The sequence below is a fragment of the Botryllus schlosseri genome, chromosome 15 (assembly GCF_051294905.1).
Source record: "Botryllus schlosseri isolate E-star chromosome 15, Bs_hap1, whole genome shotgun sequence".
Taxonomy (NCBI): Eukaryota; Metazoa; Chordata; class Ascidiacea; order Stolidobranchia; family Styelidae; genus Botryllus; species Botryllus schlosseri.
The window spans coordinates 3,353,191-3,378,095 of NC_137250.1; the positions used below are offsets into that span (position 1 = coordinate 3,353,191).

The 24,905-nt window shown below is 40.9% G+C and overlaps 1 long non-coding RNA gene across 3 annotated transcripts; it reads right to left on the minus strand.

Annotated features, from left to right (window-relative positions):
- Positions 1-13,182: 13,182 nt before the first annotated feature.
- LOC145457357 (uncharacterized) lies at positions 13,183-19,834 on the minus strand. 3 transcript variants are annotated; one of them, XR_013920855.1, is made up of 5 exons: positions 19,318-19,834; positions 16,518-17,131; positions 16,228-16,309; positions 14,919-14,998; positions 13,183-13,528 (listed from the first exon to the last, which is right to left on the minus strand). It is a non-coding gene; the product is annotated as an uncharacterized LOC145457357 (long non-coding RNA). The 3 variants fall into 3 exon arrangements; XR_013920854.1 differs by having other exon boundaries at positions 13,475-13,528; positions 16,224-16,309; XR_013920856.1 differs by having other exon boundaries at positions 13,475-13,528; positions 16,224-16,309; positions 19,314-19,834.
- Between the last annotated feature and the right edge of the window lie 5,071 nt (positions 19,835-24,905).

Below are 24,905 nucleotides of genomic sequence, written 5' to 3' on the forward strand. Positions count from 1 at the left end.
AGGGATGTTAGTATCTCAGGATGTTTTTCTGACCATCGATTGTACGTTCTAAAGCATTGTAGATACACAGTTTTATCTACGTTTTATTAACGAACCCGATTTGCGTGAAGAACGCGTTAAAACGCGTCGACACAAAAACCGACTTAAAACTATCCTGCTAGTCTTTAATATGAACCAAATAAAAACGTTTTTTTAACCTCAATGGGCTGTTTCGTGTTTGCTGGGCGAATACACATTGTATCTAGTAGGCTAGGAATGATGTGGACCCTAAGAAAGTTAGAGGTTCGCGTTCGCAAACGAACCTTGGTAGGTTCTGCAATGTGATCTTTTTCATGTGATACAATTGATAACGTCAATATAGCATATTCGGTTAAAATTCTTTCCATATCAACTGCAGAGTTCAGACCACTCTCCGCACGGCGCTGGCAACATGAAAAGAAATTCAGCACAAAACTAGCATGCACCTTGCCCATTTGAGTGTTGGCATAACTTGTTTTTGAAGTTGATATCTGTAGCAAGTTTGGAAACCTGTTTTTCACTCTGAACAATATCAATGTATCAATATTCTGACGCCTTGAATACATTTTCCGGTCTAGCCTAGTCTGATAAGACGCAAGCTCATATTACAGTGCATTTCCCAGTCAAAACTGTTGCCAAAGCGACGGAAAATATTGATTTTTTGAAATTATTATGTAGCAATTGGTACATTTGGTGATGTTTAAAAAGTCAGCATTTACCTAAAAATTGTGGCATAATGTGGCCGGAATCATCGCTAAGTGACGTTACGGAATTATAGGATGGAATTAGCATTACGGCGTGTCGTGACGTAATAGGCTCGTCTTCACGTTCGCGTTCACACGACTCAGACCTTTCAAGGGTTTTCACCATCCCTACTATATAGTATCAATCAATCAATCAATATGGTTTATTAACATTTTCATCGTTTCAAAAACATCACAAGACTGCGATACAAGGAAAAGATAGGAAGGTGTCGAAACAACTTGGAGTAGCCTTTAAGATCAGACACCCACCTTAGCCTAGGCGAAATAAATAAGAGGCATACACACTGAATGCAAAGTAATGCAGAGAATATAAGACGCAAGCGACAAAATGAGGTGGTATGTGGCGGAGGGCGAGGTCGATGTTACGTATATCAGTATATCAAACTCAATTTACGTTGCGGACCGGACTAGGCCTGTTAATCGTTTGCGGGAAAGGCCAGTCCAATGATACCAATATGTTCTGTTGAAATGAAAATATGTGCGTAATCGATATTCTATCGATCACCATATGGATGAGTTCTAGCAATATCTTCATTCATAAACAAACACTAGAATTAACTGATTGGACATGGTTACAAACCAACGGCTACCAAAATGAAGTAGGCATATTGCAAGATTTACTTCTTTTTCGCTCGAGTTGCGGTGTTCGATTGGGGTATGCGTAGTCAAGAATTTAAGAGATTTACTTTTGAACGTGGACAATTTTAATTTGGGTAATTAATTCCACAGACACTTACTATTTTGAGCCATGGCCGAAAAATGTTACGTCAACTGCCGCACTGAGGGAACCACGCCATAGATCGTGTAACTTCAAAATTATATGTCGATATGTAGCTATAGATGCAAAGTCTGTGAAATTTGATTCATTATTATCCCACCCCAATTTGTATTTTAACGGGCACGATGGGCGCAACGGATGAAAAGTTGATGGAATCGCCGCACTGACCACCACCCTAAAACACACCATGAAGAGAAATCATTTCATAGTTCATATTTGTGATGGATAGAATTTAGATCAAATGGTTACCAATCATTCATTCAAAAGTTGTGTAGTAGTGCGACCACAAATAATGGCATTCTATTATTTTGAGTACAGCAACTTCAATACAATGGCTCACAATTTGAGTTATCGCCTCAAAATAACTAGCATATTCTATTTGATCTCCATGTTAATTATCACCCGTTTTGGGGAGTTGGCATCAATATAACAGACTTATATATTCAAACTGAAAAGAACCCGAATCAGCAAAGGCTGTCTCAATAAAAGCAGTTCTTGTACGATATAAAAATAATACATTGAACGCTCTCGTATTCGAAATTTCATTCTGGTCACGTCATATTTTTGATACGATTGTTGGTACAAGTACGTTTAATACCCAGCTCTACACGGAGAACACTGATTGTAATTCGAGAGAATGGTAGTCAAAAAAGTGTAATATGACGAAGCATAAATTTTATTAAAGTTTACTTGATCTCATATGGAACTGATGAATTTAACACCAATAAAATTTGACGTGTAAGCGTAAAAAAATGGTGGAAGTGTAGGATGGAGTAATCTGAACTTGAAATTATTGATGTATCATACGTGAACCAAGGATATTGGCTGGGAGATACCAAAAATGACGATTGGAATAAGTTGTCGGCCATTTTGATCAAAACGAAATTTGAACTCGCCAGCTTCAGTTAGCGATCCACGGCAACCACATATTTCAAACTAATAGTTAGCGCTTAATGAGCGAGGCAAACTCAGGAAGATATAAGGAGTCAAATTTCATAATCGATGCCAGCTGGTAACTCGGATGAGAAGCGACGAACTATCGTTACAGCAAGGTTAATATGACGGCGTGCGGCCGACTATTAATTTACCAAAGTAATGTGACCTGTAGTTGCGCTTTTACCCAATACATGCGGGAATACATGACCTTTGGAATTGCTGTAGAAATGAGTTCGATAAACTCACGTTAGAAAAAACGACAATTGTACGTGATCCTAAAATCGCACTCAATTTGAATCTTCATTCACGCGGGTGAAAAACGCCGTGTGCTGGCGATTGTGAGCATGCGTTGTCAAGGTTGTTTAACACAGCGCGTAGGAAAATGTGAGTTATGATTTCATCTTCATAAGGAAGATACAATAACAGCCTGATCATCCGCGCAGTATTATCTGTGTCCTCCCGTTGTCACGTACCTGAAACGGTGTACCATTCTGTTATCGTATGTTCGGAATATCAATCTTATCACAGATTTCTGCGCGATGAGTGTACTAGGCTCAATCTTCATTTCACTTTGTGTCACGTTTGTCTAGCCCAACCTTATCGCCCGCTGTTGCTGAATTTGTGCTATCAAGTGGAAGATACATCTGAGTGCCGTTGTCATGCTGAGTGCCCTTTTCTTGAATTTTCTTGAGTGCCTTTTTCTTGAATTTCTCCTGATCTTATTTGCGCCCGTGGCACACAAGGCCTTAACAGGTGATAAGTGCCACTGAAAACCTTTAATAATAATAATAATGATAATCTGTGCCCTCCCGTACACACCACATGATTGATGTTAATTCTGGTCTGCCTTGAACACTTGATCGCTTGGTCAGTATGGTAAGCGTTTGCTCTGTAATTAATACTGAGCGGAGGTGCATTACGCGGCGGTGCGAGTTCTGAATTTGTTCAAGTAGGTTGAAATCAAGTAGATTTGCTCAGCGGACCATTTTTGGGCGTGATCACATCACGGACAGAATTTCGAAACATCGGGATTTGTAATCCTGGTGACGAGGACGCGACAATGTGACTATATTTAGAAGCGACAACCTTGAACTTCGAATCACTGCGAATTATCAAGGATTATTTGTGTGCGAAATAGGCCGTTGAGTTCTGATGTGCGTCAGCTTAGCTGGTTTGCTGATTGGTTGCGCAACATGAAATAACGAGGCATTGCCATATGGTGGTCGTTTAATGAACCCGCGTGAATCAACCGCTTTTGACCGGGGAACTCGGGAACGAACGATCTAAGTAACTGAGATATACGCTCATGCGGCCGATATGATTTATAAGGGACTATATTGTATTAGTTTATTCCTTCGAGGCAAACCGAAAGGAATGTAACCCTTGCTCCAATAACCAGAAATGTCAACTGTAAGGCGATACTCTTCATCATGAAAACTGGGGTGTTTCGTAAAACTGGGACGAATGCAAGTAATCTGATCTTAGCATTGCAACATTGATCTGACGTGAACCTTGCGCACCGTTAGTGGTGCGAGCGAACAATCTCAAATGACATGATTTACGAATGGCGCTCGGTTTAGTTATATCCTGAGAAAAGTGTAAGGAAAGACCCAGTTGTAGATAAAAGATCCATGAGCTGGTTAGGCCTCAATGTAACGTTAAAAGAGACCAATTGTTAAGACGTATGCTGTAAATTTGCGTACCATAATCCAGTTTGTGAAAAGCTCGGTTGCACTTTGTATGCGCATAGTGAAGCAACAGCGCCCGCTGGCGGCCTAAAGAAATAGGGGTTGTTTTGATAAAAAGGGGGGCTAAATATGAATCTCAAAATCGGCGCTTCAGCCGATTATGGGTCGACGGAGCTTGATTCGTAAAGGGTATGCCTCTGATGCCTAAAAAATACTGCGCTTCGCATGGGAGTCCGAAGTGAAGAATTCTTGTATTTAGACGTTGTGAAGTTAGGGTTGCTAAATAACTTTGTACACCTGATTGACAACCAGAAGGTAATGTATTTCCCTAGACGGAGAAAAAATGATAGATACTATCGTGAATTGCCGCGTGCGGGATAGTATACTGTTAAACTGCAATGAATTGTCGCGGGATCAAATGGCTGCTAAAGTTTTCAATCAAAATGGCACCTGTCGAAACTGACCAAAACAACCTGCGCACGAAGTTATCATCATCATCATCGACATCATCATCATTTGAGTGACTCGTAGTCATTAATAAAGCTAAACAAAGGCCAGCTCGTGTGCGAGTCGTGACATCTGACAGCTTTTGGAGCAAAAAAACAATTGGTCCGTGGGCACGGTTAGTGCACGGACTAAGATTCATAAAAAAATAAAAAGAGAATAACTTGCCACGAGCTAGGCCCGAAATTAATCACCGGCTATTAAGTAAAGGAAGCATTGGTTTGTTTTTGGAATCAGAAACCCATATAAACCGTTGCGCAACACAGCCTAATTCAGTCCGAATTTTGGACTCCAACGCGACGCAGATGAGTTGAAGATTAGAAAGAAACGCATGCTACGCGCAGGACTGCAGCCAGCGTTCTTGCACCAGGGTTACATCGAGGATCGAAGCGCCGGGTTGAGTACTTTATAAATATTTCGTGTCCCATGTAGCGGTAGCCAAACGTAGTTGCAGATGTGGAAGGTTGGGGCTTTGCTCGGTTAGATACGCGCTTGAAGTAGTGCGCACCAATTTGCCTTGTGCTTGCACCCTGTAAAGAGAAAATTTAGTACACCGAATATGTTCCAGATTGTAAAAAGCTGTCCTGTGTTTTCTTTGGGTGCCATTTCGATTGTCATTCATGATGAACCTTTCAATTTGAATTCGAGCCCCTGGGCTCGCCGATACGAGCGGCCCATGATAGAGGCTACGGGCACAGCTTGCGGGCCATACCTACCCATGGTTCACTCTGAGGTCGCTGTAGAAATCCCGGCAAGTTTCGCCATATCAAGATTTTAAAACTACAAATTATGGCCGGCATAAAAGCGATCCGGTTGGCATGTAAGTATAATTTGGATTTTTTCTAAGATTGTAAAATTCTCGATTATGTAAACTCGTCGAAGGGGACCTGCTTGAAATTAATATATTCAATATCTCTATTTTTAATACCGCGCCTGCAGCACCTCTAAGGCTTGGTAGAGGGGCCCGCGAGCATGTCCGAATTGGAGCCTCTGGATAGAATAGGGAGGCGTGAAATGATAAAATATTTATTTGCTCAAGGTAGGTTGCCGTTTGGCAAGTGTGGGAATGTGTCTGATTTAGTGCATGCTAATTATTGCTTTTCAATAACCTTTTTAGACGATTACAGTTCAACAGGTACCCGCGGGATCAGCAATGTACGAATAATACTATGTAGGCCTATCCTGGAAGACTAGGCTGGGAAATGCGCGGGGTCCCGCTTAGAGGTGTTGCGTTAACTACGGCGATTTACGAGCGCTGCCGAGCAGACCTTACACTAAGTAAGGATTATGAACCTGCCACCCGGTGGGTTCGTATAGCTTCAAATCGGGAAGTAAGTCAGGTTGAGTAAAATACTTACGGCACGTTTTGGTAGCTGGCAACCTCCAGACGGGCGATTAGTCCCTGGAGCAAAGCCTTCATTGCGAGCTTGAGGACAAATTCGAGTGGCACGATGGGCTGGGCCCTTATTGTCTCGAGTTCAAGATGGGCTTTGTTCCAAAGCGTAGTTAGTTAGCGAATAAGTTAGGTAGGGGTAGACCCAAATTAGACGATTGCTTTTATGGTAATTCGTGGGCCCAGGAACAGTAACTCGCCTCGGTAGCGGGAAGCCTTACGCCTACCGCAAATAGGTACAGCAGGATCCACAGAGCTGGCATTGCATAGCCGCTCGCAGGACTATTGTACATACCGAGCGAGTTCTAGGCTACGGAGGAGAGCGGAGATAGTATAGATAGGCGAAATCAAGGAATGTAACGCCCCAAGTTCGATACGAACCCTAAAATCCACAAGGGTGGAATAGCAACCTAGTAACACAGGGCCGGCCAATCCGTGGCCCGCGATGGGGTTTTGAGTGACCCGTGAGGTGATTTGCGAAATCAGTAATAACTGCACAGATTGTAAACTTACTAGGCCAACTGAAATTGACTAGTCTGGCCGCAACTGTTGATATGTAATGATTGAGGTATCAGTTAGCCGATCATATTTTGGTAGATCTCCGTACACTAAAGTAGAATAATTTGTGATAGGTTTATCAAAAGTAAAAATTTACTACTCGCTTTGCGCAACATGTTGTTGCTCGATTTTTTGCTTTTAATAAGGTTACCTCTTTGTAAAAATGAAAGAACGCCTAATGTATCGAATTGAGCCGAACTGCATTTGCGATTACGAGATAGAGTGTTCCCCGCCGTTTTCGCTCACAAAAGGGCCGTCGGCTATAACCTAGGCCTGGTCGAAGCTTTCGATAATAATATGTCCAGGCGCCGAATAGTCCATCCCTTTCAATATCGCCGGCGCATAGTCCCGCAATCGAAAATGGGTATCTCATCTTGCTTTCCTGGTATATTTAACGCCACATCTGAAAAAGTTTAATTTGCAACTCCAGGGGGGAAACAACTAAACGCGTGGGATATTGAGGCACATTCAAAACAAATCGATGACTCTGGAAATGTCCACAGTACAAAGAAAATTATGCTCACTTTCCTGTACTGGAGAAAATCTAGTACTAGTCACTACACTTGTACTGTGATGCGAAATTTAATGACTGAATAGTCACCCGCTTTTTCCGACATTCTTTCTCTACAAAATGATTTCTGACTATTCAGTGCTCTGTTTGATGCGGACGCCAATACCATTGCCAGAAAATTTCAAATAGGCCTTTCTGAAATGCGATGCAGTTGAATTGAATGACAAAATTTATACAAAGAGCATATCGACAAAGAGTACGTTCTTGAAATTGGTCTTTATCCCAGCTTGAATAGTAATGCAAAAGGAATTGCATCAAATTTTGGAAGCTCGTACGCCTGTGACGAGTAGTTGCAAACAATAAAATTCACGAAGAGCAAGTTAAGATCACGTATTTTTGACGTCCATTTTGAATAAGGGTCTGATTCTTGTTTCATTTGACTTGTTACCAGAAGTTGAAAACCTTTCTCAGAGCAAGCCGCGTCAATTGTCACAACTGTTCTGGGCTGTTGAGGTGTAAAATACGTCTGTCTTCTGATTGATATGATTGGGATCGCAGCAATGTAGGATAATATACCGAAGTGAGCGTAGAATATAGTACTGGGGAAAATTTCGGCCCGCCAAAAAGTTGTACACCTGAAATTTGGCCCGCGGCTAGCAAAAGGTTGCCGACCCCTGCTGTAAGGGTCATTTGACTTGATTCGAGGCATTGCGACTCTGCACTTTTGGACCAAAATTTGTTGAGTCCACCATCAAAATTTATGCTGGATGGGGGAGGCAAAAAAGGGGTAGACCTGCAATGGCCTGCATTGAGGATGTAATTTTCGGATCTTTATTTGGAAAAATAATACGACTTGTAATATGGGCCAAGTTTTCGTCCCGCTAGTTCACAATTGACTAACCTGAAAATATTTGCACACCCCTGATTGAGCTAGGTCAGGGCCAGCCAACCCGTGGCCGCGGGAAGGTTTTGAATGGCCCGCGACGTAATTTCTTAAATTAGGAATTGTGGTCAAAAACGGATCCCACAGAATGTGATGGTTATAGCTATTCTGGAACACAGTGCAACTGTATAAAAAGTGCTAGTCGTTTTGAATTCAAATGAAGGGAACGCTGAAGGACAGAGAGGGTCCGAATTATATGACAATTGCTAAAGAAAAGAAAAACTGACTTATGGATGATATCAGCAGAGGTGGTCAGAGTAGTCAAGAAAGCTACTCAAGTAGAAGTAGAAGTAGCGACGGAAAAATCTACTCAAGTACAAGTAGAAGTACTTCTTCAATAAGCCACCTAAAACTACTTGAAGTAGAAGTATAATTAACTGGCTTTATATCTACTCAAGTAAGTAAGTAGTTTTGAAAACAGCCTTAATTCGTTCGCATGGACTGTCAAAAGCTGCGAATTGAGCTATGCGGCACGTGCGGCCGTAGGCTACATGACTACTCGAAATGCGTCTGTGAATAGCAAAAAGGTTGGCCACCCCTGCATTAAACAAATGAACTTATGTTGTTTCTTTTTATTTCATTATGTTGTTGTTCTTCTTGTGACTGGTGGTGAAAAAACAATTCCATGCATCTCATCATCAACCCTTGCTGATAATGCCTAGTTTAATAGAATTTGTTATTACACCTCGCATGGGTCAAATACGTGATTATGACGTCATAAATGGTGGATGTAGGTGGTACGCGAGCACTGCATAAAACCTCGAAATGGTACATGGGTGGAAAAAGGTTGGGAACCACTGGTCTAGAGATATAAAAGCAGGAAATGACGAGTGCTTATGCCGCGTTTAGTCAATCAGTTTTAATAATATTTTCATCATTTCAAAACACCACGAAACTGCGATCCAGGGCAGTCGTACTAACTATCCTGTCGCGTGTAGTAATTGGCTGCGACAGATTTGGCGAGATGAAAGTGTCTAGTTGAAAGTGAGCCTGACTCCAGTCAAGATTTGAATATGCCGAAAAACACTCTATTATTTCGTGTAAGCCTACATGGGCCGAACTAGGACCAAGAATTAGTGAGGATGAAAAATAATCACTAGCAGCGATAAAGTTTCCGTAGGGTATGTTGCGGCGTTGTAAATGTGTAGTATCGCAGTGCGTCAATAAATATGTGCCGTTCGCTGTGCATATTCATGCCGACAATAAGGCGGGTGCCTTTGTACCTAGATATTCCATGGTTTTGTCAGCATTTTAGAGCATTCTTGTTTAGTGTTTTTGAGGACAATTTACCTCGCTGACGTAAGATGAAACGCACTAACTCAAAAATAGCTTCAGAAATATACCCACTTGTCGCATTAAGTAATAACAAGGACAAAGTCAAATTGGATTTATTATTGGTACTGCAAGCAGGCGACTCGAACCAGGCTTGGACAACTAAATAATTCTAGTCGTCTAATCTCACGGAATTAGAGCGAAATGCCAGTAATATAATTCTAATCTAATTTGGAAAAAGCTGCGTAGCTCTAATTCTAATTTTAACATAATCTGGAAAAGCTGTGTAGCTCTAAATCTCATCTAATTCGGAAAAGCTGAAAATTTTCTAGTTGTCTGGGTCTGACTCGAAATGAAAATATATTTACCTATATCTGAACGTCACAAGCGCTACTATTCCGGCAAGGTCAATACACTCAATACCATTCTGATCAGGACGTCAATGCCCCTGTGGAGACGCTGTAAATGGTCACGGAGCAGCGAGCCAGTTCGTTGGCTACTGTGTCCCTTTTGTGTTGTCATGTATATCGGGGCCTTGTGTCGATTTTACGTCCTAGCGCTGAAGCGCCAGTATAGTTGCCGGCTATCTAATCGCAAACAACAATGTCAACGGATTTCGAATTGCTACATCGGTACCTTGGTGGTAGACCCTGGAGAAGACCGACTAATATTCCAAAGTTTAGGGCTACTATTGTAATTAATATACATCGATACCTTGGTCACTTACTAGGATTAATAATGAAGTATAATGTAACCGGAATTACTAGGCCTATAACATTAGGAATACTTCAGGTCAGTACTGCTAATATAAAGACCTTAGAAAAGTAACCCATGGTTGAACTTATCCACACATTCGTTTTTCGAAACTGATGTGTCGATGATGGAAAATGACACTAGCCTAAAACCCGCTTTGTCCGCGTATTCACTTTACGAAGTGAATGCGCCTGACGAACGCCATTTTGTCGCATTGCAATCATTACGTGTACGAACTACGAAAGTTTACTGTATTGGCAAAAATCAATCTGCAAAGGGGTATTTTCATGTAAGGGTTCACTATGACGTATTATTGCAACGTGACGCCTATCCTTCTTATATTGTTCAAGTACTGCATTTACCTAATCTTTGACATCTACCATCATATTGCTTTAAGATGACGCTAACATGTCTTAGATATAGGTATAAGTTATGAACATTTAATATGAGAATAGTTGGTTGTTACTGCAGTAATTTAATAGCGAGTACTACAACTGTAGGTATTAATAAGGCGTCATAACTGACCCCGCCCCTTTACTAGTGTCAGGACCCTTCACCCCAACGAGACAAAAGTTTGAAAATTTGATGTGTAATGGACCATAGGACAATAGAAACATGGGTATTTAAAGACCTTTTGGGGTAACGCATTGGAGCATATATGAGTTCGAAATTCGCGATAAGCCTTGTCTATTGCCTATGAAGCACGATATATACGAATGAATAAAAAAGCTTAAGCACACCAATACTGGAAATTAAGGAAAATAGCATGATTACAATTAGGATATTGGCTCACATATGACTATTATAAGTGAGATGGTATCATTTTGTGCTTATCTGGGACTGTGTCGTCGTATGCATGTTAAGTGTTAGCTATACTATCAGTTTGCTTCACCAAAAATGGCGCCACCATTTTTTCATGTATGCGAGCTTTTACAGTGAGCCGAAGTATGACTGATATATGTATGCATATCTATGCCATGTACGATGTCCACATGAATTGTACACTCAGTTGTAGTATCCAATTATTGCACATAAGGACGACATCGGTGCGTCCGCTAGTTTCGGCGAACTTGTGACTCTATGCCAATGTAAATCCGCCAGTCTGAAACAGAGCCCCAAACGAAGCATCCAGTAGCAGACTATATCCGGAAAACCGGACATTGACGGAGGCATTGCGGAAGGGTTTGACGTCTTTTGAGATTGAAGGGTGATGTTCCGATGTCCCTCTGAAAAATCTTGACATGCTATTGATTGGATCGGCCGCTTGCTGCAGTTGCAAAGTAGGATACAGAAATAAAGCAGTGCGATGAAATGGGAGCGACTGCTAACCGAAATTGCAATGTATACATAAATGAAGAAGCTCGATTAAATTTGCTGGAATCGCTCCATAAAGCCGATGAGCTAAAGATGGAAAGAGCCAAGAACATAGAGGTATTGCATTCGGAATATCGTTACAACGAACCCTCAACAAACCCCGCGTTCTGTTGGACTTGGAATGCCCGATCTCCAAATCGACAGCACGCAAGTAGGCTACTTGATGATCCTAAGTAGTAACGACTCAAACAAGGGGTCGGTTCCTAGACTAATTGCGGTTTGATATCTGCATCTGGAAGATTGGGGAACTCTTATAAACAAGGTGGTCGGCAAATTGGTCAACTTGAACTCTGTGTGGTATTGTTTTTTTGTGGCATCGATTGGCATATTTATTGTATATTATATGCATGTATATTGTCGGCAGGAAATACCGTCACATTTATGGGGTAAACACACCTTGGAGTATTGAACTGTTATTAATCGTGCATGAATATGAATAGGTTAAATCTTGACTCGTGTTGTGATTGACGTATGTTCCGTGTGCCAACTTAACCGAGTTTTGCATAGATACTTCACTGTAAAAAATAAAGGTGTCCATAGACATGTTTACACCTGGTACCTCTTAATACATGTCCGTCATGTAAAACCATACAACAGATTTAGTTCCACCTGTTGCCTAACATGTTTCTGCCCGTCATGTAATCTCGAAAACACGTCTGACCTGAGACTTCAATTGACCTTTCACCTTGGACCGACTGGCACAAAATCTGTAGCCAGGATATCAATTAAAACAAGCAATTCAGTGTTGGATCAAATGATGGTATATTGAGAACAAATGCATCAAAACAAGAAAAATTCTGAAATGGCGAGAGTTTCGGATAATATGTAATGCAATAAGAATTACTATAACGGCTAAAAATATTGACATGTCATGGCTAATTAATTTACTACCAACAGCCACAGTGTAAGTCGAAGAGTACCGTGCGTTAAGAAGTTTTGGAACTTATGCAATGAAAGAAGAGTTATATACAACAATGGCTATAAATATTGGCCAGTCATCAATGAATTAATTTACTACAAAAAGCCACAGTGTGAGCCGCAAGAGTGCCTAAAGTTAAGAAGTTTTGGAGCTTATGCAATGAATGAAGAATTATTACAACCGCTAAAAATATTGGCTCGTCATCAATTAATTAATTTACTACAAAAAGCCAGAGTGTAAGCCGCAGAGTGCCTAACGTTAAGAAGTTTTGGAACTTATGCAATGAATGAAGAATTATTACAACAACATCTAAAAATATTGACCCGTCCTCAATGAATTAATTTACTACAAAAAGCCACAGTGTAAGCCGCCTATAGTACGGTACCTAATGTTTTGAAGTTTTGGACATACGTAATGAAACCAGAATTATTCCAACAATGGCTAAAAATATTGGCCCGTCATCAATGAATTAATTCACTACAAAAAGCTACAGTGTAAGCCGCCTAGTATCTAATGTTTCGAAGTTTTGTACATATGTAATGAAACCAGAATTATAATAACGGCTAAAAGTATTGACCCGTCCTCAATAAATTAATTAAATTAATTCACAATGAACAGTCACAGTCAGACACACCTAACGTTAGAAAGTTTAGAAACGTATGTAATGAAACAAGAATTAATATACCGGCTTGAAATATTGACCGGCCCGCTATTAATCAAGTGCTTACAAATTGTCACAGTAAAAGTCGGCGAGTACCTAATGTAATGAAACAAGAATTATAACCGCTAAAAATATGGACCTGTTCTTGGTGAATTATTCAAATTAATTCATTACGAATAGCCAAAGTCTACGTAACGTTACAAAGTTTCGAGACGTATGTACAGAAACAATATTTGATTTGCTACGAACAGCCGCAGTGTACTTAACGTTCGGAGAGTTCGTGACGACGGACCATGAATTAGAGGCTCATGGTGCGAACTTGATGTTGAACAGCCAGTATTGTGGCCATAGCATGATGGAAGCTTCTGACCCCTTTGATAACTTTGCCATAGAAGAGAACTTTCCATTCATTCAGGATCGTATTGTACTTGATCGTCGGATATAATTCTTTGGCTCCTGATAAATGAAAATGATATTAGCTTAGTACTATCGATGTGGTCCGAGATTGAGAATTGATCAAGTATTAGGCCTAATAATAGGGTTACCATACGTCCTCTTTTAATAGGATTTGTCTTCTTTTTTTGACTTTTTTAGAAGTGTCCTCGGAGGACGCCCTTTTGTCCTCTTTTTTGAGATTTTGTCCTCTTTTTTGAAAATTTATGCGAGTGATATGCCGTAAATTAGCACAGAAGTGACGCTACGGCGGGTATTTCGGAGTGAAAAACTGTGATTTATTTTTTTAGTAAACCTGTTACTAAGTGGGAAAATTCATCGATTTTTCAGAATCCTTCTCCGGATTTGCAAGTCGCAAATTTCTGAAAAAGTGTCCTCTTTTTAGATTTCCAAAATATGGTAAGCCTACCTAATAAGTCATTACCGCGTGAGTCCGGGTCATGCAAAGAGGTAAGGAAACGATCATATGTGATGGTGATTTTAAGGATATCAAGCGACCATAATGGTACCCAGAGTGGAATGATTTCAGCATCAGTCGTAACACTGCAACTTTCCAAGTGAAATAGGAGGGGCCAATATTATTTTCACATCATCTTCTTCGATTGGACACCATATACTAGTGAGAATTTCACCATAGTGTCCTACAGTAGCATGGACACGGGAAATTCTCGTTATTTACTGATATTGGATTACATCATTCTTTCAATTTAAGGTGACCTGTCGAGATACCAATTCTTAACAAATACAGTGTTAAAGGGGCACTGCGCTCTAAAAATGATGTGGTCTCAAATTGAAGAACAAATAGAACAAAAATTTTTGGCCGCAGCCATTTCCTTCAGAACGCCACCGTAATGGAGCTGCAATTTATTGAAATTTTTACAAGACCAGCTGCCGCGGCTGCTTAACCCGTTACACGGCACGATGTCTTCATCGTTGCACTTTCTCGACGCGATAAGGCAGTCACGTAGAGAACAAAACTTAGACACATTTCCTACATAACATCGGCTGACAACTATCTAAAATTCGTTCTCTGCGTGACTGCCTAATCACGTCGAGCAAGTGTGACGGTGAAGATATCGTGCCATGTAACGGGTTAAGCAGCCCCGGCAGCTGGTCGTGTAGAAATTTCAATAAATTGCAGCTCCATTACGGTGGCGTTCTGAAGGAAATGGCTGCGGACAAAAATTTTTGTTCTATTTGTTCTTCAATTTGAGACCACATCATTTTTAGAGCGCAGTGCCCCTTTAATACGGCAATACAGTGTTAATAGTGCCATAAATTGCCTTTTTTTGTATGATGTGAATGATGTAGCCCGATGGCAGTGAGCCAAGCGATTTGCTTGTGTCCACAACACAGTAGGACATAATGCTTTCACATATACCAAACAACTCACTTTGTCAACAAACAGGAAGCTGTCATAGTTGTCATTGAAGATCGTTGCGATCCCAACCATCCACCCCAGTTTTTGTTGACCTGAACGAGAAGTGCCAGAAATCAACTAACAGTATGTTTTGTCGCGACTGCGACATCGTAAAGTAAATCAGCGACTTTGAAACCTTTCGCGGGCCCCTCTAATGTTGATGAAGATTTTCAGTCATCCGACAGGAGGGAACAGGGTTGGGCAATGGTGAAAACATGACATATATTACTACGCAGCAAATTCGATGACAATTATGTTATGACAAGCAAGTGTGCAGTCATATCCTGCAAGGATTTGCAGGTCGCCTTTGTATACCGCTGGGCTCATTTGACAACGAATATTCCAAGCTTGGACACATAAATATCAAGGTTGCGACGAGGCTGCGTATATCGCGTTGTGCAAAGGTTCCACCGCTCATTTGTGCGAGCACTAATAAATATTATATTCAATTTCTAGAATCGCCTTGCAGCCCAAGGGTTGGTCGCCCTTATATCTAAGGAAGAAATGTCTATGTCTGGAAGTATGTGCGATTAAAAAATTCAAGATAACTAAGATCTGGCCAAAAAGAACAATGTATGTTAATTTAAAAAGTATCTTTAGGTCACCTACGAGTTTTGTACACTGACTTCACTTTTTGCTAACCCAAGGTTATAATTAGGGCCATTCAAAGTCATATTTTGTTCTATGCATCAGCAAGTCGTGAAATCAATTTCAACACAAAACCGTATCCCTTTGAGGTATATTGAAGCTATGAAGTCACATTTTCCTGGTTAGGTCATGAAGCTCAAAATTTACATCAAGAAGCGATTGCACAAAAATGAGGTTTAACAAATAATGGAGCTGCAAATACAAGACATTTCACCAGCGCTTTATGCACACCTGCAGAAGTGGCAACCCACATCAGCGTCTGTGAAGCTCTCACTTTCCTTACCAAAGTCATCTTACGTCCGAATCTTAACTTCAAAGACTTTAACATTTCACACTACTACTGTACTACAACAGTGATTTAGAATAAAAAGTGGATGTGTATGCCTGTTGTTGCATAGGTTTTACTCTTTTAGTTCCGTCAGTGCCGATGTTTGCATGTCAAAATACAGCATTTTCACATAAATTCAAATTTTCCAAAAAATAAAGTCATAATATTGATTTTCTAAGGTCATATAAAAAAGACCCTAGTTATAATATATGTCATTTTTTGTGTCATGAACAATGATTGCGCATGCTACAAATGCCGAGGGTTTGTGCCATCGGTGACTTGATCATAACACTGCTTTATACCTACGGTTCTGTCCACTTGCCTCTTCTTGCGTTGTAATGTATCTCGATGCTGCGCTCGTCGTCTGTGGAGAGTATACATGTTGACTCTGTAGGACAAAATAGATCTTAATTAAAACATGACCGATTATCGGTGCAAGGTGCTACTCCTCGCCAATGTTCCTTCTAAGCTGCTCGCATGCGCACAGACTCGAGAAAAATTAGACGTAACATTGTTTGTTGGTGTTATCAGTATCATATCAAAATATTCATATTGAGGATATCTAGATGAAGAAAGCATGATACTAAAATGCTCACATTGCATGTTGAGACTCGAGAATTCTTGCAGCGTTGACTAGATTTTTCCACAAGCTGCAGAGATTTCCATTTGTCGCAGCGTCCATGCTTCTGCTATTTCAAGTTCAAGACGAGAACTTCTTTGTCATTCCCTCAACTTGTTGCAGAGCTTATCTTTCCATGATCCCTGCAATGTGGCATAGTTGAAGAAAGGTTTGGATTTAGTTTGGACCAACTTCTGACATGTCTGTCACCAACATTGAAAAATTGGAATGTAATGCAGCCTCTGCTGTATGATATTACACATTGATATTAATCGTCAATAATTGGTGCGTGCATACGTCGTAGGACTAGCCTATTGCATGAACGTGGCAGGGGGATTGTCATTATCAGTGACTTGATCCCAACACTGCCTTTTACCTACCCAATGCGCATCGATCAACATCGGCTAAATCTCGAATAGACTTTGTGTTGATATCCCATTCAAAATGGCCTCATGACACGATTCGAATGTTTTTTTTCATCCTAACCTGAATCTTTTCTTGTCACGTATAGTCTTTTTACCCACTCGACACTTATTGCTTTACCTCGATGCAGCGCTCGTCTCCTGGAGAATATACCGATGCAGGTTGACTCTGTAATAAATATCTTCATCAAAGCCCAGCGAATTATCACCTTGCCGGTAATATTGAGTCAGTTTATTGCAGAAATAGCAAAAGTTTTTTCAGGCCCAACTATTTCGTAAGAGCAGACAGTTCCGACCAAAAATGAAGATAAGCAGTAGCCTAAAATTCTAGGGTAATGGAGAGGAAACAGGTAATTTACATATACAAGATCACAATTTCATCAAAATTAAGATTTTCAGGGTGAAAAATGTCAAAATTGTCAGATTTTATCGGTCAAAATCTTCGGTTTTTAGATAAAAATAAAATCACTCATATCAACATATTCTAACATATTTAATTCGGGAAACAAAAAAGTACTACCGTAATTTTCCAAGTATAGCACGCCCCCATGTATAATATGGGATATGGGAAAAAGTCTGTACCCATGTATAGTACGCACCCTGCATTTCAGTACATGAATAGTTCCGATTTCATATACGATGTCATTCTATTTTGCGATGTCACTCTTGAACAATCATTACATAACGATCGCTAATCAAGTAATCATCATAGAATTAGCGGGATAGTCTTTAAACGATAGTAGATAGCAGTTAAGGCCTGCGAAGCGGGCGGCGCGATAGTTCGGGCTAGCGACACGACACCTTGAGCACGAGGAGACCTTTTACAGATGCGATTGCTAATAATTATACAATTACCGGTATTGTCTCTAAACGATAAAAGATAGCAGCCAAAAACTGCGAGGCCGGCGGCCACTTAGTTTAGGCCAACGAACCGACATCCAACATCTTGCTCACGATGCCTAATATAGATGCGATTGCGCCTAGGCTAACGGTCATGTCATGCGCAACAGGTCTGTTGGAGATGCGACCGATTACGCAAGCGTTTATATATCTTGCGCACATGGCCTCTTGTGTATGTATAATTCACGTATGCGATTGTTCGGGCCTGTCGTTGACGCGATGTCTATTAGTGACCTAATTTCGCTTGCGTTCAAACGGCAAACCAACTCAGCAGGAGATGGCATGCTTTTGCACACGACTCTCGTTAATTGGATACACGCTTCCCACTAATTACTACGCGCGATGGCTGAAAGTGACGCGCGATTGGAAACAAACATAAGAATGAGGATAAGTGTGATTTCAAGTTTTTTATCGAGAGATTTTTTTCAAGCGTGTTGTTCCAATGTATAATACGCACCACCCGATTTTAGGGCAAAAAATCGTGAAAATTTTGCGCATTAAACATGAAAAATCACGGTAACCTATGGTGGGTTAGTAATCTATGTAGACCAGGAATGGCCAACCTTTTCGGCTGAAGGGCCACATGCAATTGACGAACGAGTGCGCGGTCCACTAGCCACGCCAAGCGGGTAAAATTTTCGAAGTTTTTGAATGAACAAGGTCAATAATATTATTACTGGAGTATTGCGGGTCTATTGTATACCACCCGCTAGGCTCAGATTGCAAGGACACGACTATTCGGCGTCTGGCCACATCGATAACGAAGATCTCCAATGATATGCGACAATCATTTTGTGCCTGCATTTCACCATTGACGATCTTTATGCGAGCGCAAACGCGAACAGACTTTCTCCCGTAATTGCGAATACAGTTAGACTCAATCGGATAAATTAGGCGTTTTTTTCGTTTTCAGTAGCTGGTAGGCTATCCAAGCAAGAAATCGTGCGACAATTAAACACGCGAAGCATGAAGAAAAATTTTGCTGCTATTCTAGTTTATTGTAATGTACGACAGTTTGCTGAAAATGTGACTGGACCCTGGATCCGCCAATGCGTCAGAACTGATATTTTAGTCATCAACATCCCAAGCGTCGCAGTCAGAATTGTAATTTTTTGTTGGCAATGCAAGTTCGCAATCAGAGCAATTCATTTTCGATAATATAATAGGAAATTAGCTAACGGGTCACGCAAAACCCTCTCGCTGGCCACCCCTGATATATACAGGCCAATGCGATAATTTCGGAGCCGGAGCAGCAGCTGGAGCAGGAGCAGTTTAAATTTGCGGCTGCTCTAAAGCCCTGCATATAACACGGCGTGATTTTGGCTAAAAATCTATATTCGTTTCTATTACAGATATCGAACAAGACAAGATAATTTTAGTACAGTATGATCACCATGGTCATCGCTTTACGATGATAATTCTGTTGTCATGCATAGAATATAATTACTCACTTACATCTTCAAAACCAGTCATATTTTCCCATATCTTTGGCAGACAATTCATAAAAATCGCCGTTCCATTCAAGCGATTTGTCGTAATATTCCGTAGTGAATTTTCTGTCCTGGATGGTACTACGAACTACACATCTCACAACATCATAAATCTCAGGTAGGTGATCAACTGTGATCACCTTTCTAATATTACCATGGATTATCAGCATTTTCATATTTAATAGGACTAGAGTAATAAATCGCTAACCAGTCTGATGAATCTGAAAAATAGAACGCCATGTTGAAAACTACGCAATTTTAATTACTGGTACTTTTCTTCATCGGCATATAGTTCCCTGATAAACTTTGAAACATATTCCATGATGCAGTCTAATGTAGCCATCTCACCATCAATGTTCCCTCTAAGCTGCGCCCATGCGCAAATGCGCAGGGCTAACACGGTCTCTGCGCACAGAAAATGTAAGTTGTGCACAAAAAATCCAATATGATGACCTTTTTTTAGTCTTTACGCACTGTTGTCTAAGGGTCTGCACAGTGAGTTTGTTAGGGTGCTGCTTTGAGCAGACTCGTCAAAAATTAGAGGAACATTGCTCACCATAATGTAATTTACCGATACAGTATACCAGTAAATTTAAGAGTCTCTGGTATAATATTTCACCAGGTTGTAAAACACCAAGGAAACCGGTTTCTGTCAGCCTCACACTGAATAACAGTGTAAATATCGGCCAAAGCCTGCTGTCTTGAGGATACCACAAATGTGACAGTGCCCGTCAAAATCTTCATAGAAAAATATTGGACCACCTTGATCCTGATTGACAACATAGATTCTCTTTTGCCGTGTTTGTCACATAATTTTACAGAGCAAACTTGTCCTTCCATATCTTGCATTCGACAAACTGCAACATATTGGCTTGGTATACACATCCTCCCAATATGTTAACTGGCTCAACTTTCTTGGGTTCATCATTTACATAGTTAGGCGAAGACATTCCCAACATGATATACTGTAATCGACTGGTTACTGTATGCACTCTGAAGCCGTATGGTAAGTGCTAAACGATACTGGTAGATTGCTGCTTCTACACGGTACCATGTACTGCAGTCAAATGCAGCACACCAACTATGCACACCCCGTAGACGCGTATATGAATCGGAAACACTTTTCCCGGTGAAAACTGATGTGAAATGCATCCTGTACTAACTGGACGAATCCGATCAATAACCGTCTGCCGGTAATAAACTCTACACTCAGTTTCGCCAACTTTGCTCGCCGCGTAGTGATCGCCGAGGGAAATGGCTTCCCAGCACTGAAAGTTTTTTAAACCAATCGTAACGCGTACGGCAATCACGTGAGCAGTGAAGTAGAACTTCCGTTTGTTCAACCAATCACGTCGGATCGTGAAATAGTGTGAGTCGTGAGTAGTAGTATAGATCGGTCGCGAGCGGCTATGGGCTCTTATGGGTGCGGCGGCACGGTGCCGCGAAAACTCGTGGTGGCACGGTGACCCTTATCTCTTATGGCTGCGGTCGCACGGTGCCATTGTGTCTTATGGCTGCGGTGGCACGGTTACCTTTTCGGGTATAGGCCGCGGTGGCACGGTGTCGTGAAAACTCGTGGTGGCACGGTTACCTTTTCGGGTATAGGCCGCGGTGGCACGGTTACCTTTTCGGGTATAGGCCGCGGTGGCACGGTGTCGTGAAAACTCGTGGTGGCATGGTTACCTTTTCGGGTATAGGCTGCGGTGGCACGGTGTTGAATATGTACCAGATGAATAGTCATGTGAATGAACCTTTGTTAATGTGTATATCGTAAATTATTATATATGATGTAGTTTAGTCGTGACAAATGACCGATCGTGTTCTAAGTCTTTCCTCACTATTGATCGCTAGCTGAATAAGACTTCAGATCGGATTATTCACACCTTGTATATCGCTGTTTCGCACCTACAGAATAGTCTGCTGTTCACAGTTACAACAAGAATCACAAGTATACACATTATACATTCATTTATTACTCTGAAATCAAACTCTTCACAAAAGCACGCACAATCGTATCATTCACTTTTTTATCAGCCCCAAAATTATTCAAGTATTCCTTGGCTGAAAATCCTTGTGATCTTTTTATCAAAAATGCAATAGCATGATCTCCACACACATCCGAAGTTTTACTCTGTAGCTGTTTCCCAGTCACGGAAAATTCATCCGGCTCCAGAAATTCGATTATCTGAGGTTTTAGTGGTCCGAAACCTAGCGAATCATGAAAATGAGTATCGCCATCTCTGTATATACACACCCAGTGAGATCCAGGCAAACTCGATTCGTCGTAATTAATGACGATAGCGAATTTTCCGTTGGTTGGTTTCTTTGGTAACTGATCTACTGGGTAAGTTCCTAGATATAGACTTTGTGTGTCAGGGTGGTTATAGAGAATATCGTTGATCTCAGACGTATTCATATTTCGACGACTTGTCTTTTTTGATTCAGCTGTAGAAGATGTTGAAACTCCTTCAAACATAACAAGGTTACGGAGGTTGGTAAAGGCTTCGATGTAGTCAAAACCAGATGCACAGTTCCTGTCTTATGAAGTTGATAACATCCCAAACTATTATCGGGTGTCAAATCAAACACAAAAAGAGTGTACCCATTGACATAATCTTTGCGAGAAATATTTAAAGGTGCCTCGGATTCCCAGCGACCTGTCTGCGAGAATAGTGTCATATAACCTTCGAGTCCACCATGTTTATCAAAATCGAAATGAAATTCGCGTCCGTTAATTTGACGCCCATCCACACTTAACGAAAGATTTTGAACATCAAAGTGTTTAAAGTTGAATGGATTTTTGGCTCGAACGCCGTTAAATGTCGTGGTCTCGACTAAACCAATTACGAGCTTCTTTGGCATGGTACCGCTAACTAACTCTCTATCAATTTTCGACAAACCCGCGGCGAATGTATGAGTCGACATTTGTAAGCGTATCCAGGGGTACTTGGCAGTATTCTTCTGTAATACAGACTTGTGTGCTAAGCTTACACTTTCAGCGATCTTCATCTGTTTGACATACACCTCCATTTCGAGTAAAACAATTTGTACATCTTCCGCGTCACCAAGCAGACAGAAATTATCTTCGTTACGTGTAAATTTTAATTTCATGTCGACATTATCCAACATACATCTAGACTGTTCAAAAAGACCCATTCGAATTTTTCCGATCAACTCTAACGGAGTGCTGTTTTTTGTAAGGTCTTTTCGTTTAACATATCCAGTATTCGCTGCACCAAGAACATCCATAGATCCAGCGACATCTTTATAAAAACCTTGTCCTTGCACAAAACTCTCCGAGGCACCATGTGTATCATTCAACAACCGAGAGATATAAGCTTTGTACGCATGACAATTATCCGAATTTGTGATAACCTCATTTGAAATTGTTACATCGATTTGTTTGAAAAGAGAATCCAACATGTTATTGACCAGACCCACTTGTGTATCGTTTGCTAAATCAGTTCCATCGCGTTTAGTGAGCTTCAAACGTAATCTCAAGAACGTGTTTTGTAGATCCATATATCGATCCGTCCTTGGTAATTGTACTTCCATGACATTCCCTAAACTATGGGGTTTGACGACGACATATTGCGATTCCTCAATACTGGTTTGTGTGTGGGGTATACTAAATATGTTTAATCCCGAGTTATGACATTCTCTGGAACCCGCGTGCATCAACATAGTTCTTAGTCGAATATATCCTGTTGTTTACGACGACGTTTGGATGAAGTGTTCTTTGACTTTGTTTTTTTCCTTTTTATAGCTTTTGGGGTTAAAATTTTATCAATCACTCGACCGCCAGCTTGTTTACTTCTCTTGACAACACTAGACTTGATCGAGTTACCCCGTAATAGATCTCTCGCTATTTCACCTCCAGTCCGTAACAATTGACCGCCAGCGTATTTCGCAATAGGTGTCACTAAACGACCAAGTGATTTAAACAAACTCCCGATACCGGAACCGGCTTGAACTCCACCACTAAAATATCCATAACCATCACCTGTCTGGTTATAATGACGATGGACAGAATGATGATCACACGTGAAAACAACTTTCATAATCGCTTCCTAATGTTAAATGTAGCTTGCAATGAACGACTTATTATATTTATAGGCTCCCCAAACTCATCCCTGAGGTAAAGACAGACAGAATCTACAACATCTTTTGAAACAGGGAAATAATACGGATTTGTCGCTATCCAATTATGTGCGACATCGCCAGGTGTCAGCGGTATAACTCGTAATAAACGCGCTAACACATCTCCAAGTAAGTGAGGGTGAATAATATCACAATACACAAACAAATATTGCCCAATCGCCGGTTCGGTTAAAGTGAAATCGATCTCCATGAGGGCTAATTCGCAATATCTCGTCGGGATGTTGTTGATGGTGAGTAGTCTGTGTTCAAAATCAGCACCAAGCATAGAGGTGGTTAACGTCACTATTTTCATCGCGCGTGAAGTGTCAATGTGGTCTCTATATCATGTACTAACTGACCGTATTGGTCCCTGATGGTGATTTTTATATCGCGGATGTGGTTAATCGACACTGGGAAATAAAACGGTTTTTCATATACAACTTCTTGTCTCATACACGTCTCGTTATTTACTTGGATCACACGAAGCAATTGACTCATGTAATCACCCACCGGATGATGTCGTAGTACATTCATATACACAAATAGATATCTGAGGTGGGGTTGAGTTGGTTTAGGTTTGATCGACGTGACATTACATACTGGTGTCGACACTTGATCAACTACACTGAAATAATTCGTGAATATATCCGTGGGGTGGAGTGTGATACGTTTCGAGTAACGAATTCGGAAAAGTTCATCGTTGATTCTTTCGGCGAAACAGTGTTTGAAACTGTCAGATAATATTCTTCGCGTCAACTCGAGGTTGTTTGCATAATTCCCAAGTGGTGTTAGGTACGCTTCTACTATTCGATCTTTCTCATTATGTAGCTCCCAGAGTGCTTGATCACGATTGATTATAATTCGATCAAGAGATTCACTGACAAAACTCATATCCATCAGCGCAAGCTCATTACAAATAATTTCATTCGGTAACACCACCGAGAATTCACCTTGGGTGCCAGACAACGTGATGTAACTCATATTGAATCGACAGCTCTACGACGGAAGCGTAGGGTTACTGTCACTGGTGCTTTTCGAAATTTAATAGGATTGCCAGCTGCATCACGTAGATAAATTCGTATCGTTCTAAAATTGTTTCTCGCTAAAGCAAAGAAGTATGGTTTTGGGAATATGTTGATTTGGTTTTCATTCGGTTTAGCGGTTACAGTAACCACCCGTAAAAGTTGTTGCAGCTTGTTACCATGTGGTCTTGGTTGTATCAGATCGCAATACACATAAACCTTATCAATCCGTTCCAACTTTATCGCAGGTGTAAATATAAATTCTACCACACCGCGGCGACGAGATACAACGCGTCTAAATGTTATTGTGTCCAACACAGAACCAAGTGGTGTCAGTCCGTAAGGCTCGGGTGAATCATGTGTGGTACGGGGTACGTGTCTGGCGCTAGAG